Source organism: Leucoraja erinacea, chromosome 6, assembly GCF_028641065.1.
Source record: "Leucoraja erinacea ecotype New England chromosome 6, Leri_hhj_1, whole genome shotgun sequence".
NCBI classification, from domain to species: domain Eukaryota; kingdom Metazoa; phylum Chordata; class Chondrichthyes; order Rajiformes; family Rajidae; genus Leucoraja; species Leucoraja erinaceus.
Window position 1 is genome coordinate 63957180 of NC_073382.1, and position 14270 is coordinate 63971449.

The 14270-nt window shown below is 44.2% G+C and overlaps 1 protein-coding gene across 3 annotated transcripts in view; it reads left to right on the forward strand.

The window, feature by feature from the left end:
* Nucleotides 1-5917: 5917 nt before the first annotated feature.
* The window catches only part of LOC129698240 (serine protease 23-like), a 28619-nt gene continuing 20266 nt past the window's right edge, over nucleotides 5918-14270 (forward strand). Inside the window, exon 1 of one of the 3 annotated variants that reach the window (XM_055637251.1) lies at nucleotides 5918-6417. The gene's annotated coding sequence lies outside the window, so the exon portion shown is untranslated. The remainder of the gene's footprint in view (nucleotides 6418-14270) is intronic. The other 2 variants (XM_055637250.1, XM_055637249.1) reach the window with 2 other exon arrangements.

Sequence of the window (14270 nt, forward strand, 5' to 3'; positions counted from 1 at the left end):
AACATTATGCTCTCTAAATCATGAATTGGAGGTTCTAAAAGATTTAACAGTTCTTATCTGCTAATTATACCAATGTCATAGACGAGCATATAAAATAATCAACAATACTGGAGAAAATCAGTAGGTCAGGCAGCATCTGCAAAGGTCTGCTGGAGGTGACATTTCGAGACAGGACGTTTAAGAAAGATGCTGGAGAAATCAAAGGTAGACAAAAATGCTGGAGAAACTCAGCGGGTGAGGCAGCATCGATGAAGCGAAGGAATAGGTGAAATTTCGGGTTTAGACCCTTCTTCAGACTGATTGTAATTGAAGGGAGAAAGATAGGTGACATTTCAGGTCAGGACCCTTTTTTGAACTAAAATTAATCAAAAAGATTAACAGGTTTAAATCTGGATGACTTGATATGAGGAGGTGGAAGGTTTGCAACCCCTGCAAAGCACCAGATCTGGAGCACTGTGAGCAATAAGCGAGTTCAGTATTCCGAAAAACGCAAGGAATCATGGGATTTGTCAAAGGTCACTCGCTATAAAGAAAAAGTGAACGAAGCGCTGGCTACATAAACTGTATGTTAATTCTTATCTTTATTCATGATTTATGTGTAAAAATATATTTAATCTGAGGAACGGGGGTGCAAGGTAGCGTGAGAGCAGGGGCAGATGCTAGTGGGAGATGAAGAGTGACTAAACCGGCGGAGAGACGTTCTCAGCGCACAGATCCATGCCGCATCCACAGCCAGGATCGAACCCGTGGCCCGGCGCCGCATGCACTGCCGGACACCTCCGGACAGGGACGGGACATCGGGGAGGGGACGGGGACGGCCCAGCAGCAACTCAACAGCGCCCGCAGCGACGGAGAGCTGGGCCCGACCCCACCAGTCCAGGGCTGCCAGCCAACCCGGCAGGACAGGCAGAGCCGAGCTGGAGCCAGCTGCTGCAGCGCTTGCTGCAAGTCCGGGGCCACCCCGCCAGCCCAGGGCCACCCCGGATACCTCCGGACAAGGACAAGCATTTAAGAAAACTGCATAAACCAACAGGGCTGCCACCTCTCATGCATTGAGCGTGAGAATCACGCATTTGGCCAAATTCTCACGCTCTCACGCTGATCACACATTTTTCACTGTCATGAGAAATTCTGTGATCAAAGAGAGTTCAAAACTCATATCAACTGCATGGACCGTGGGTGCTCGCGAGCAGGGCAGAAGGAGGGATGTAAGCAGCGTCGGGGGCAGATGCGGATGGGGAGCTGGGGCTGGCGAGTGTTTGCCGGGCTGGTGAGTCGCTCGCTGCAGCTCTGGCCATAGAGCAGCCCAAAGATACTAGAGGAGCTCCTCTATTATCTTTGGAGCAGCCACAGTGCAAGAGTCCTGGGCCGTCGGAGGCGTCGGAAGCGTTGCGTCGCTGCCGTTAAGATGTCGGCCGGATTCGCCCAGGTGATCGGCATGGATCAGGCTGCGGCCCGGTGTATCCTGGAGGACCGGGCAGTGAATGAGTGTCACCCAGTGCAGTAAGTAAGGCCATGTCCTGCTCCCGGTGGCAGTTGGAATTTAAGGATTTGCGGGAAGCGGCTGACATGAGCGAGGCGGGCGAGCGGCAGGAGAGGTACATGGGCCGCAAAACCGGGGGGGCCCACTTTTTTGGCTCCACATGTTCCAATATGCTGTGGACGAGGCGCAGCTGTGCACTGAGCAACCTGGTCATGGGTGTTGGAGAGCCGGGTCGGAGGGAGGGATGGGGACCGGGAGCTGGGGCTGGCGAGTGTTTGCCGGGCTGGCGAGTTGCTTGCTGCAGCTCCGGCCATGGAGCAGCCTCAGTGCAAGAGTCTCGGGCCGTCGGGGGGTGTCAGAAGCATTGTGCCGCTGCTGTGAGAGTCTCTGTGCCAAATTCACTCTGGTGACTGGCATGGATCAGGCTGCAGCTCGGTGCATCCTGGAGGACAACCAGTGGCTGCTGGAAGAAGGTACCAAGCACTGGGTAGCAGCGATGGAAGATAGTAGCCTTCAAATAGGGGTGGTTGGAGAAAGCATCCTGCTTGCCTGCTAGATTTTCACTTACTGTAACTGCAGGAAAAAAAATTGGGGTGTCCAGAACCAGGGGTGACAGTTTAAGAATAAAGGGTAGGCAGTTAGGACTGAGATGAGGACAAACTTTCTTAACCCAGAGCGTTGTGAATCTGTGGAATTCTCTGCCACAGAAGGCAGTGGAGGCCAATTCGCTGGATATTTTCAAGAGAGAGTTACATTTTGCTCTTGAGGCTAGCTAAATCAAGGGATATGGGGAAAAAAACAGGAAAGAGGTACTGATTTTAGATGAACAGCCATTATCATATTGAATGGCAGTGCTGGCTCGAAGGGCCGAATGGCCTATTCCTGCACCTATTTTCTATGTTTCTATGCTTGAGTATATGGCAATAAAACCCGACCACTTGATTTTGAAGCATTCATGCATGGCGGAGGTATAATGTAGTCATAGCGTGATACAGTGTGAAAACAGGCCCTTCAGCGCAACTTGCCCACTCCCGCCAACATGTCCCAGCTACGCTACCTGCTTTTGGTCCATACCTCCAAACCTGCCCTATCCATGTATCAGTCTAACATTTTCTTAAATATTGGGATAGTCCCTGCCTCAACTACCTCCTTTGGCAGCTTGTTCCATACACCCACAGTCCTTTGAGTGGAAAAAGTTACCCCTTAAAAATACTTTAAATGAAAAACATTGAAATCATACTTCTACAATGCACTAAAACATGATTTCAATACATCAAATTTCAAAAAGCACCCCCGTCCCACACTATCCCCCCACTCGGTCACTCCACTGCATCGCTGGGTACCCCCAAGGCCAGTGGTCAGTGATCGCTCAGCTTCCCCACTTTCAAAAATGCTCCGTGGCCCCTTGTTCAAATGGAGACCACTGCCAGATGTGAGCGGGGAACTGAGGCCAGTTGTCCATGATGTCTGGATCCCAATGCTCAGCGCTTCATGTTTCAGAGTTGGCTAATGTTATTGATTTGTAATTAGCCTGATTTGTAATTAGTTGACAAAACCTTAATTTATTAATCCGGAATATCCAGGGGGATGGGATAAGTGTCATATTAAAATGACATGCAAGGTGTCAGGCTGTGTGTCACAACATACAGCCCCGATAACCCATTATTTCCTTCAGTTAAATATTGAGAAGGTAGCACTATTGTCATTTGCCACTCAACTATTATGTTTGTTTACCTCACTGACTATTTCTAACCCCTCCCCCCAAATTCCTTTGACAGGTTGAATAGAAATGTCCCTAATCTCGTTGTTTTATTAATCGAACACGTAGATGAACATCCTCAAGGAGTGTAATCAGATGGGAACTGATTCAGATGCGATGTTTAAGAGCTTGTTCAAAGAAGGGGCATATTTTAAAGGAGTAACAGAGATACTTGCAGGGGAATGTGTGATGAGGTTATTATTTGTCTCTAGTTTTAGCTTGAACCAGGACATCTGAAGATTCAAAGTTTAATATAGTAATTGTGCTGCTACTGACTCCAACCAACCACATAATGACTATCATCCATTCTGGAGGTTTTACTTTTCTGATGCCATTTAAACTTCACTTGGATTTCAATCACTTCAATGTAAAAGTAATTGGGAATGTGGAGCAATGGAACAAAAATTTGCCCTTAATACATATTAACTAATATAATAATGTATGCATGTTGGTAGGTGCAATCAAAACAAAGATCTTTTTATCATTGTTATGTTATGATTACCACAGAAAATATTATGTACTCTCAAGATCACATTAAATAGATTATTATTGCTTAAATATATATTGTTATTGGACTCTGCATTTCGGAAAAGTCCCAGCTGAGAGGAAGACAGCAAAATACTGAAAATATTGGGGGGTGAAAATGACTTCAGGATAGTTTGTTAACAAAATGAAGGAAATGGTAACAGAATACATACAGCTTCGTGAGTATAATTTTATGGATGAGAAATTGTGTTCAACCAATTGATGACTTCTTTGACAAAATATCTAGCATGTTAGATAACAAGGAAGCCAATGGATGTAGCAAATGTTGTTATACAAAATATGGTCCGTGAAATACCCCATAAAAGATTACTGCATTAGATAAGCACTAGTGGACTTGAACGTAATAGATTAAATCCAGGGGGTCAGATATGGGGCTTTTATTTGTGGGCCAGACATATTGTCAGTGCAGAGGGGCTAGGAGCAAGGCCAAGTGCGCATCCAGAGTCAAGGTCTGGAATAGTACTAGGTGTGCAGTCAAAGCTGGGACCAGGGGAGTGTTCAACACTGGGAACCTAAGCAGGTAAGCAGCTATGATCAGAGTAGAATAGGGGGGCAGTTGTAAGGCTGGACTCAGGGTCAGGAATGAGAGAAGGTACGCAACTGGAGTCAGGGTCAGGGTCAGGAGTAGTACCAGGTTTGCAGTGAGACCCAGGTTGCTCAACATGGGCCAAGTGCTTGATTATAATCTGATTTCCATACATGATTACACTATGATCATTCATGTGCTGCATCTGTTGATCAGAGCCTGACTCTACTGTGGAATGTAATTAGGAATGTAATTTAGCCTAACCTTATTCATAGCTAATCCAATTTAAAGCATAAATATTGCATTCAAGTGTAAGTTAAAAGACTCGCTACAGTATGCACCAGATTTCACAATTTCTCGCTGAAAAATGCAAAAGCACCCCCTCCCCCCCCCTTTCTGTTGCTACGCTCCCTCGGGCTTGGTCTCTCGCTCCCAACTCTCACCCAATGTTGGCAGCCCTGAAACCAATGTTTAATTCCCAGATTTTACAAAGCTAACGGGTGATTTAATTGAATATATTTTAAGGAACTGAAATAGTGATCATATAGAAACCTTTTCCATTAGTTTGCAATTTGGGTGAGTTTGATTTAAAAATCAGGAACATTTTCAGGAGTGAAATATGAAAATATCTCTAAATGTCGAAGGTGATAGAATTTGCAACAATCTCTCACAAATTTCACTTCTGAGACCGATACATTTTTTAAATTTGAAAGTATGAAGAGATAAGGTGAAGTTACTCCACCGAGTTAACCCCGCTGAGTTACTCCAGCATTTTGTGTCCATCTTCGATTTAAACCAGCATCTGCAGTTCTTTCCTACATGTTAAGGTGAAGTGGCACCTGTAGCTATTGATCGTAGATGGTGCAACTGGCGTCAGGGGCTAAATTGTCTTGCCCTGATTCTACTTACCAATATATGGTGAAACCTGACCAAGTGCAGTCTGAAACCTGGTCTGGATAATGAACGAACCGAATAGTCTTGGTTATTTCTGCATCCTTAGCTGCTGATTGATGTTCGTTCTAACATCCTTTTCTAAAAAAATAATGAGCATAACACCAGTCAAGCAGACAATACTGTCCTCTAACTTGACGAGCATTGAGTTCGGCAGTTCCTGCTCCAGAATCAGAACCGTCCGTTTTGATCAGTCGCCCGTGAGTTAAAGGCTGCCTTGCAGGAGCAATGTGTGACCTTTGGTTATTTTGTCCCCATGTGAGATCATCTACTGCCACGGTTGACCGTGCATCACTTTGAATCTCTACTTGTTGCTATGCACATTTTAGGTACGAAACAATAGTGGAAATAATCTCAGACGAGGACTCGTGCACGGTGCGTGCTTTTGTGCATCAGGCAGGTGCCCCGAGTGCAATATTTTAAATGCACTGTATTATTTATTCTTCAATTAAGTAGTGGTGATCAAAAAGCTATTGATTAATGTGTCATGAGAACCTTTCTAGCTTGCATTTCCATGGAAATTACACGTGGCGATCTTATCAAAGCGGTTTCTTTGTAGGTTATACTTGCACACTGCCAAAGATCTTAGAGCAGCCCTGCTCTAAGATCTTTGCACACTGCTGCTCAAATATTAGATTAAATTAGATTAGATTATTTAATGACCACACAGTCAATCTGGTGGAATTCAGGTTCAGTACAGGATGTTATACAATGGGCTGATAGATCATTCTTTGCTGCTGCTGGCGGTGGTGAGCAAGGGGGGAGGGTCCGCTTCAAGCGCCGGGCGTTGCCTGGACCCACGTGATGCCGAACACACACAACACAGCGAGACCCAGGAGAAAGTCCAGGGAATAAACTTCCCCTGGAACTTGTGTTGAAGGTTTAGTGGGGACAGGCATCAGCAGTTGTCCGGGGCGGTTCTCACAGCTTCATGAAAATAAACAACCGAGCAGGAAACATTTCAACTCGTGTACATAGGAAAATAATCCAACAAGAATCACCTCCCTGCCTATAAAGTGTTGAGCATCCTGCCAGAGAACTTCATATCTACGGGATCTGAGCGCAGAATGAAAGACTGTGCACCTGTAAGGGTATAAGCGACGTCGCCGAGAAACAAAAGCAACGCGCGAAAAAGCCTTTTAAAATAGCGTGGTAAGAAATCTTCGCCGACTTTGTCGGCGTTGATAATGTGGGTGTTTTGAGTTCCGAGTGGCAGGCAGTGCACGCAGTGAGGTGACTGGAAGTGAACCGGCGGACCCTGGTGAAGCACGGATTTCAGCTATCAGTCTAAATAAGTTTTAGATTTTGAGCAGCTCTCGTTGTCATTGATATTTATTCCCTTCAGCAGACTCTGGTGAATATGTTCTGCTTTCTTCCACCTGTCCACAGATGCTGCCCGACTTAACAGCATTTTTTTCTGTTTTCCCCTCTGATTTCCACTACCTGCAGGTTGTTGCTTTTCATTTATTTATGAATCTGAGGTGACAGATCTGTAAATAACTATTTTCACTGACGCGATCCAATACCAATGTATTTCTACTTACTGCATTGAAGGAAAGGCCGAGGAGGAGCTCTGAGCTGGGTTCTGTAACTGATCGTAAATCTTTCATAATCTCACTGGCGACGGGCCTTGCCCACAATTGCCCCCAGAAGGGCTCCACTGAGCCGCGCTTCGCGTTGTGCTGAAAGCGGCCTCGCCGTCTCCGTGCGCTGGGTGTGGCGCCGCATGGTGGGCGCTCAATATTTTGTGTTAGTGTGAGTGAGTGCAGGTTGTGTGGCGGCTTAAACTAAAGGGACGGCGCGTACTTATTCCTTCTACAAAGGCTCGTAAATAGTTGCTATCAAATAGTTGGTCCATGACCTCCCTGTCCTCCCCCAAACACACTTATCCTCTCCACATTGAAGACATTGGGCGCTCCCTTATCCCACTGAGGAGGTTGGGGTGGATTGAGACGGCGAGGTTTGCCTGGTGCCGTCCCTCCCCGGGCAAGAGCAGGGCGCACATTCAATGCAATGTCACTGGGAAATACCCCCGCATTTATTTTACATTCCACAGTGATTATTGCAAGTTTAGATTGGCTTTCTTTATATTGTATAGTTTTCTTTGTATTGTTTTGTATTCCCCTCAGGGTTTAAAGTATTAAACGCAGTAGGGGTTCGGCTGTCGCTCGGACCCCTGGCTAGTCCATTTTCAAATCCTGAGAGATAACAATGATTCAGAGTTTTGGGTTTGTTGTGGTTACGTTATTTTCCCAGGATTGAAACATACAGCGTCCTCCATAATGTTTGGGACAAAGACCCATCATTTATTTATTTGCCTCTGTAATCCTCAATTTGAGATTTGTAATAGAAAAAAAAATCACATGTGGTTAACATGCACGTTGTCAGATTTTGGTTTCACCATGTAGAAATTACAGCTGTGTTTATACATGCCCCCCCCCCATTTCAGGGCACCATAATGTTTGGGACACATGGCTTCACAGGTGTTTGTAATTGTTCAGGTGTGTTTAATTGCCTCCTGAATGCAGGTATAAGAGAGCTCTCAGCACCTAGTCTTTCTTCCAGTCTTTCCATCACCATTGGAAACTTTTATTGCTGTTAACAACATGAAGACCAACGTTGTGCCAACAAAAGTCAAATAAGCCATTATGAGATTGAGAAACAAGAATAAAACTGTTAGAGACATCAGTCAAATCTTAGGCTTACAAAAATCAACTGTTTGGAATATCATTCAGAAGAAAGAGAGCACTGGTGAGCTTACTAATCGCAAAGGAATTGGCAGGCCAAGGAAGATATCCACAGCTGATGACAGAAGAATTCTCTCTATACTAAAGAAAAATCCCCAAACACCTGTCCGACCTATCAGAAACACTCTTCAGGAGTCAGGGATGGATTTGCCAATGACCACTGTCTGCAGAAGACTTCATGAACAGAAATACAGAGGCTACACTGCAGGATGCAAACCACTGGTTAGCTGGAAAAATAAGATGGTCAGGTTATAGTTTGCCAGGAAGTACATAAAAGACCAACCACAGTTCTGTAAAAAGGACTTGTGGACAGATGAGATGAAGATTAACATACCAGGTTGATGGCAAGAGCAAAGTTTGGAGCAGAGAAGGAACTGCCCAAGATCCAAAGCATACCACCTCATCTGTGAACCATGGTGGTGGAGTTGTTATGGCCTGGGCATGTATGGCTGCTGAAGGTACTGGCTCACTTATCTACATTGATGATACAACTGATGATACATTGATGATACAACCACATGGTAGTAGCATAATCAATTTTGAATTGTATATACATATCCTATCTGCTCAAGTTCAAACAAATGCCTCAAAACTCATTGGCCGGCGGTCCATTCTACAGCAAGACAATGATCCGAAATATACTGCTAAAGCAACAAAGGAGTTTTTCAAAGCTAAAAAATGGTAAATTCTTGAATGGCCAAGTCAATCACCAGATCTGAACCCAATGAGTATGCCTTTTATGTGCTGAAGAGAAAACTGACGGGGACTAGTCGCCAAAACAAGCATAAACTAAAGATGGCTGCAATTGAAATCTGGCAGAGCATCACCAGAGAAGCACCCTGCAACATGAATCGCAGACTTCAAGTAGTCATTGCGTGCAAAGGATATGCAACAAAATACTAAACATGACTACTTTCATTTATATGACATTGCTGTGACCCAAACATTATGGTGCCCTGAAATGGGGGGACTATGTATAGACACTGCTGTAAATTCTACATGGTGAAACCAAAAATGTATAAATATGGCCTTTATTAAAATCTGACAATGTGCACTTTAAGCACATGTGATTTCTATTACAAATCTCAAATTGTGGAGTACAGAGGCAAATAAATAAATGATGGGTCTTTGTCCCAAACATTATGGAGAGCACTGTACCATGATCAGGATCTGAGTTTAGCCAAGAGCGAGTTAAGTCCCATAAGCTGCCACCATCATTCCCATTGTATTAACGCAAGTGGCCAGAAGTATTGTTCTCGTAATATTAGATTTTCATAGTGATGTTCAAACTTGTGAATAGTTTTGGGAAAACTGTTTTAGCCAACTGGAAGATCAAGTGACTGGGAGGCACAGATGTCAAATAATTGAAAAAATGTGCAGATAATTCTTTTTGACATGATCTGGAATTGATTGGGTACAAAAATGATGGTAATTGATTCATTGGCAACTTTCACAAATAAATTGGCTGGGTGCTTTAAAAAGAAATAATTGCAAAATTCAAGTAAGGAGAAGAAGAATGGAATGTTTCTTATGCATTCACCCCTCCTCCAATGGGAGTTAGCACAAGTGTGATGAACTGAATGGGTTTTTTGAATATTTAAATTATACTATTGTTTTTTGATTCTTCAAGTGCTTTTTATCCTCATTTGTATCAACTCCTCACCAAGTTCCATGACACAGCACCTTGAACAATTTGTGTCGGAAGGAACTGCAGATGATGGTTTTAACTGAAGATAGACACAAAATGCTGGAGTAACTGATGCCTGTCCCGCTGAATTACACCAACATTTTGTGACTATCTTCACCTTGAACAATTTCTCTGGTTGTCTGAGATTTCTTCCAGTTTACTGAAATTCCTCTTTCCCCATCAGTTGAACCAGGTAAATTTTAACCAGCTGTACTGTGGAGCATACTCTCTAGTTCATTTTATTTCTTATTCTTTCTTACTGCCACTCCTTCCCCCAAGACAAAAGCCAATAATCATCACTATTTTACTTCAAACAGTAATTTCTAGATCTTGACTGTCCTTTTCAATTCCATTGACACTAAACCATTTGATATTACCAACCACACTTTTGACTCCCGTCCAGTCTTATCTTGCTCTTTCCATTGCCATGATTTAATTTTCTCCCCACTATTCTTTTTAGTTTTAGAGATACAGCGCAAAAACAACCAACTCCATACCAACTAGCGACCCCCACAAATTAACATTATCCTACACACACTAGGGACAATTTACACATACACCAATTAACCTATTAACCAATTAACATGCACGTCTTTGGAATGTGGGAGGAAACCGAAGATCTTGGAGAAAATCCACGCGGTCACGGGGAGATCGTACAAATTGTCCAGACAGCACCTGTAGTCGGGATCGAACCCGGGTCTCAGACGCTGCAAGCACTGTAAGACAGCAACTCTACTCCTGCACCACCGTGGCAGTATTCTTCTGCATCTCTGGGGAGTGCAGTACCAGTCTGAGTGCAATTGGTTTAAATTCTGTACATTTTATTGCACATTCATATTCATTGTTCATCATAAGTGATGGAACAGAAAAAAACACTTTAATGTGGGATGCAGCAACAAAAAAAGGAACTTCAATTTTACCTGTGAACACGTGTGCTCTTGAGATCCTAACATTAATTTAGTGTCAAAACAGCTGAAATGGAGAAATGAGGAAATGCAGATACTGGTTTGCCAAATAAGAGACAGTGCTGGAGTAAAGTCCTGACCTGAATCGTCACCTATCCTTGTTCCCCAGAGATGCTGCCTGACCTGCTGAGTTATGCCAGCACTTTGGGTCTTTGACCATTGGTGAGATTGAAGTAACCCAGTGTGCAGATATAATCAAAAGAAAGGTGTGCCCATGTCTCTAAGCGTGTACTGATTTAGCATGTCACTGAATACTCCAACAAACTTCAACAGATGACTTGTAGAATGTAGGTTACACAAAAAAGCTGGAGAAACTCAGCGGGTGCAGAGTTTCTCTCTGCAGTTCCCTCTTAAACACCTGTAGAATGTATCCTGACTGTTTGCACCATGTCCAGTGCCGGATTTACGTATAAGCTAAACAAGCTATAGCTTAGGGCCCCCACTTTCTAGGGGGCCCCCCCGAAAAAATTGATGGGCCTCGAGGTCTAGGGGGGCCTCCGGCCAAGGCAGAACACCTACCGTTCAACTCTGGGCGGCCCCCCTCTCTATCTCTCTCTCTCTCTCTCTCTCTATCTCCCCCTGCTATCCATGTCCGGGCCGCCGGGCTCCGCTCGCTCCTCATCCGCCGGCACGGCAGGCCGCCTTGCACATGCGCACAACCACGGCCAGCACATCATCGGCCGCCCTGCGCATGCGCACTGCAACGGCAACTGGTCGACGCTGGGCACTTTCTCCCTCGCTTTGAATTGTGGGAGATTTGGCCGCCATGGCTGTCCGGTAGTTGGGGGCCTCACAAGTGGAACAGCGTAGGGCCTCTCTTCATCTAAATCCGGCACTAACCATGTCCTGGCAATTCAAATGCACAGGAACACAAGAGGTTGCAGATTGTGGTGCACTCAGCCCAGTCCATCACTGGTGCATCCCTCCCCCACCATCAAAAGCATCTGCCTGAGGCTCTATCTTGAGAAGGCAGCATCTATTATCAAGGAACCCCACCATCAGGGATATGCTCTCTTCTTGCTCCTACCACTGGCAGAAGGTGCATAAGCCTGATGTTGTGCAGCACCAGGTTTAGGAACAGATACTTTTCTACGACCGTCAGGTTCTTGAACTGACCTGCACAATCCTAATCCTCTATTGGTAACGGTAGACTAGGGACAACCTCTTGTGCCATCAAGGATTTGTTTTTCTAATTGTGTTTTGCACGATCATTTTTTTGCAGTCTTTTGCTGTCTGGCAGAATTTATGTGTAATTTATTTGTGTAGAATTTGTTTTTGTGTATTGCCTGTATGCCTGTGATGCTATTGCAATCTAGATCTTAATTGTACCTTTGCTGCACTGTATTTGTGCTATGGCAGTAATCTTGACTTGACGGCAGAGTACGGGACCATTACAGCACTCTCATCCTTGGATATAGAAATAGTGAGACTAGGAGTCGGAGAAGCTCAGCTGGACTTTTCAACATCTGCAGCATTCATAAACACACTGCTAAGAAACAGAACTGCACTTTTGTGAATTGCGTGGGATTATTAACCTTTTCACAGAACTCAAATATGTGATTTGTCATCTCTTTGGTAAATGCATGATTCAGTTGCCCTGAAGGACTGCCGAAAGGGCAAATTTGAAATGAAATAATTCCATTATTCTCCAAGTTTGTCTGTGTGCAGCTCTAAAGTACTGAAATTTGCATATTCATGGCCTCTTATTTTGCAGTTGTTACCTAATGTTTTAATTTTGAGAAAATTAAATTTACTATTGATACAATCTATGATCTATACAATGATATTCTGTTTATTGTGTCCGCATATTCTCTACTTAAAGCAATACACCAGAGAAAATGCAGTGTAACATTTTCTTTTTAACTTTGTACGGTAAGAGCTTTTTGATGTGAAATGAGTAGTTGATTATTAATATTCATGGACATTTTTGAAATTGGAAGTATTTCTTATTTCCCCCCACTTTGAATGTTAAAGAACCCACAGCAATAATGTTGAAGGAAAGATAGCCACACCCAGGGGCGGAAATCGCTATCAAAACATGGGGGGGGCCACAATTTCTTAGTGGGCGCGCATATGTGCACACACACATGCACACGCACACGAGGCTTCGGCTGTGGCCCTGTGGACGGTAACATCGGGAGCTAACCTGGTTGATGACCGACTCCGAACTCCAGCAACTGCAGCTTCATCTGTCCCGAATTGTGGGGCTGGAATCGGCCCCTTTGTGGGGCCTTTCATCGCCCGGCACGGCTTAAAATCGGCCAGCCTCGATCGTCTCGATACAAGGCAATGAAAGGCCCCGCGAACGGGCCGATTCAGCTCTTAGAAAGCGTCTGATACCCGCTTGAATCTTTCAAAATAACGCTTAAACAAATAAAATTGAAGCAAATAAAGGCAAACAAAAGAACCAACCTTGAAGGGGGAAGAAAGATTGGAAAAAACATACTAAATAACGAGAGTGACCTGAATGAGTGACTTACCTGCAAGCCAGCCAGAAAACCTGTTCGACTGGAGCCCTTAATGACCTGACCCATTTAAATCCAATACCCGTTTAAATCCTTCCCATCTACCAATACATCCATTAGTTCAAATGGTAATTGTACTCGCATCAGACAGCTAAGAAATTCTCCGTGAATATCTTCAGTAACACTTGAACGTCTAAACACAATTGGTGACACATCGTGTTAATACGATGTTAATAGAAACAATTAAGAAGCACTTAACTGTGGCATTTCAAAATCTGGATTTCAAAACATGGAGGGGGGGTGGGGGGGGTGGGATTGTCCCCCACCTCTCAAAACATGGGAGAGACGTGTGTCCGCCCCATCCCCCCTGGGGTTTCCGCCCATGGCCACACCCCAATGTAACATCATCAATACATACATACAGAAACTGGAAATACATCAGAATGATCTGAGCAGATGAAGCTGAAATGAAAGAGGAGACCAAGGTTGGATGAAGAGAGTGGCCACAATGTGGGCAAGGGATAAAAGACCACCAATCAACAACATAACCAAGTCCTGCATGATGGGGAGGACTGGAAAAACGAAGTATATGTTGGTGTGGCACATACTTGTCACAGGGCTGTTTCTTGTGTACCAATTTACGTGTTTGTGTAAGAAATACCTACTACATGTCCATAGTCTCAATTTTCAGGGCGACAGTCAAGTTCTCCTGGTAGGAATTTATTAGAGAAGATTGGTTAACAGAGTTTGGACACCTGATTTTTTTTTTTTTCTCTTTGTAAGCCTACAATGCCAATTGATAGAAGTGGCTAGTTGGCCTGCTCCAGAAGGTGATGGAGAAGGTGTTGTGGAGAAGTCAGAGACTTCCCTATGGACTGATCAGCAATTGTAAGTAGCAACACTCAGCAGCTGGAGTGATCCTGGGGTTATGGATGCTAAGGCATTGAGTACAGATGAGCTAGAAATGGACAGGTTTTTGAATGCTTCATCCATTGAGCGATTATATGGATTTAAACGGAATGTGAAATAAATGTAGATTGATCATTGTTGTAGTAGGTGGAATATATTTGATCAAATGACCTGCTGCTGTCCGAGCAAACCCAGCCCCTGAGTTTGTCTGAGACTGTTTTTATTTGTTATC